This window comes from Syngnathus typhle, linkage group LG13 (genome assembly GCF_033458585.1).
Source record: "Syngnathus typhle isolate RoL2023-S1 ecotype Sweden linkage group LG13, RoL_Styp_1.0, whole genome shotgun sequence".
NCBI lineage: Eukaryota > Metazoa > Chordata > Actinopteri > Syngnathiformes > Syngnathidae > Syngnathus > Syngnathus typhle.
Genome location: NC_083750.1, coordinates 1,048,928 through 1,051,470, shown reverse-complemented (window position 1 = coordinate 1,051,470; position 2,543 = coordinate 1,048,928).

The window sequence follows — 2,543 nt, the reverse complement described above, 5'->3', positions numbered from 1 at the left end:
TCTCCAGCGGCGGGCTGGGAGTCTAATCTTTCTCCTGGCCGAGAAAAGAGCACTCTCCCCGGACAACAAAGCACGTCCCCCTCCTGAGTGGACAAAAAAAATCCACTCCTGGTACCTAGAATTTTCTCCAGCGGCGGGCTGGGAGTCTAATCTTTCTCCTGGCCGAGAAAAGAGCACTCTCCCCGGACAACAAAGCACGTCCCCCTCCTGAGTGGACAAAAAAAATCCACTCCTGGTACCTAAGATTTTCTCCAGCGGCGGGCTGGGAGTCTAATCTTTCTCCTGGCCGAGAAAAGAGCACTTTCCCCCGGACAACAAAGCACGTCCCCCTCCTGAGTGGACAAAAAAAATCCACTCCTGGTACCTAGAATTTTCTCCAGCGGCGGGCTGGGAGTCTAATCTTTCTCCTGGCCGAGAAAAGAGCACTTTCCCCCGGACACCAAACCAGCCAACGTCCCCCTCCTGAGTGGACAAAAAAAATCCACTCCTGGTCGCCACAAGGCGACCGCCACCGGCCCCAAGCGCCAGCCCCGACCGCCACAAGGCGACCGCCACAAGGCGACCGCCACAAGGCGACCGCCACAAGGCGACCGCCACTGGCCCCAAGCGCCAGCCCCGACCGCCACCCCCCGACCGCCACAAGGCGACCGCCACAAGGCGACCGCCACAAGGCGACCGCCACAAGGCGACCGCCACTGGCCCCAAGCGCCAGCCCCGACCGCCACCCCCCGACCGCCACAAGGCGACCGCCACAAGGCGACCGCCACCGGCCCCAAGCGCCAGCCCCGACCGCCACCCCCCGACCGCCACAAGGCGACCGCCACAAGGCGACCGCCACCGGCCCCAAGCGCCAGCCCCGACCGCCACCCCCCGACCGCCACAAGGCGACCGCCACAAGGCGTTAGTGGCCGCGCCCGGTACTTTACTGGACCCTATTTGGCCCGCGGACCGGCCGGCGTCGCTTCCTTGAATGCTTAGCCGCCTTTCGAGCTGCCATGCCGGGCTTGAGTTAGTGGCCGCGCCCGGTACTTTACTGGACCCTATTTGGCCCGCGGACCGGCCGGCGTCGCTTCCTTGAATGCTTAGCCGCCTTTCGAGCTGCCATGCCGGGCTTGAGTTAGTGGTTTGCGCCCGGTACTTTACTGGACCCTATTTGGCCCGCGGACCGGCCGGCGTCGCTTCCTTGAATGCTTAGCCGCCTTTCGAGCTGCCATGCCGGGCTTGAGTTAGTGGTTTGCGCCCGGTACTTTACTGGACCCTATTTGGCCCGCGGACCGGCCGGCGTCGCTTCCTTGAATGCTTAGCCGCCTTTCGAGCTGCCATGCCGGGCTTGAGTTAGTGGCCGCGCCCGGTACTTTACTGGACCCTATTTGGCCCGCGGACCGGCCGGCGTCGCTTCCTTGAATGCTTAGCCGCCTTTCGAGCTGCCATGCCGGGCTTGAGTTAGTGGTTTGCGCCCGGTACTTTACTGGACCCTATTTGGCCCGCGGACCGGCCGGCGTCGCTTCCTTGAATGCTTAGCCGCCTTTCGAGCTGCCATGCCGGGCTTGAGTTAGTGGTTTGCGCCCGGTACTTTACTGGACCCTATTTGGCCCGCGGACCGGCCGGCGTCGCTTCCTTGAATGCTTAGCCGCCTTTCGAGCTGCCATGCCGGGCTTGAGTTAGTGGTTTGCGCCCGGTACTCTACGTTAAAAGTCAGGCGGAACGGCTCTGAAGCTCCAGACGGAAGTCCGAGAAAAGCTCCATGGTTGGTTAAAAATGCTTACCCGCCTCCCTGGAACCCCAATCGGGCGTAAAATGTTAGGCGGAACGGCTCTGAAGCTCCAGACGGAAGTCCGAGAAAAGCTCCATGGTTGGTTAAAAATGCTTACCCGCCTCCCTGGAACCCCAATCGGGCGTAAAATGTTAGGCGGAACGGCTCTGAAGCTGCAGACGGTGCTTCCTTGAATGCTTATCCGCCTTTCGAGCTCTCCTGCCCGGCGTGGGTTTCGCGTCCGCGCCCGGTACATTATGGAAGCCAAAAAAAAAAAAAAATTCTAAGTGCGAGTGGGACCGGCCTGGGGGGCTTCCTTGAAAGCCCATCCGCCCTCCGAGCTCTCCCACCGGTCGTGGGTTGGCGTCCGCCACTGCTCAAAGCGAACTTCAAATTATCTGCTTAATAATGTGGAACACCATTCTTAAGTAGTTTTTCCTTAATTTGGGCTCAACTGGCCGGTAATGATCCCCGGTGTCTGAGATTGATCTCAGTGATCCAAAGAGCCCTGACACGTAATACCATCCATGAGTTTAATTGAAAAACAAAAAATGTAATCTTTATGACACATAAATACAATTTGCATAATAATTTGGAACACAGTGTAGACTTCCAGCGGACCGCGCGCGGCTCGGCTGACGGCGCAGCGCGATCTGGTACCGCTGCGCGGGACGAAACACGCCCCGTGCAGAGTTCCAGGCGGCCGGGAAGACATTTAAGCGCTGCCGCTGCAGCTGCGGCGGGGATTTGCCGTCCTCCGGTGGACACGACGAGTAAATACACCAGCAAT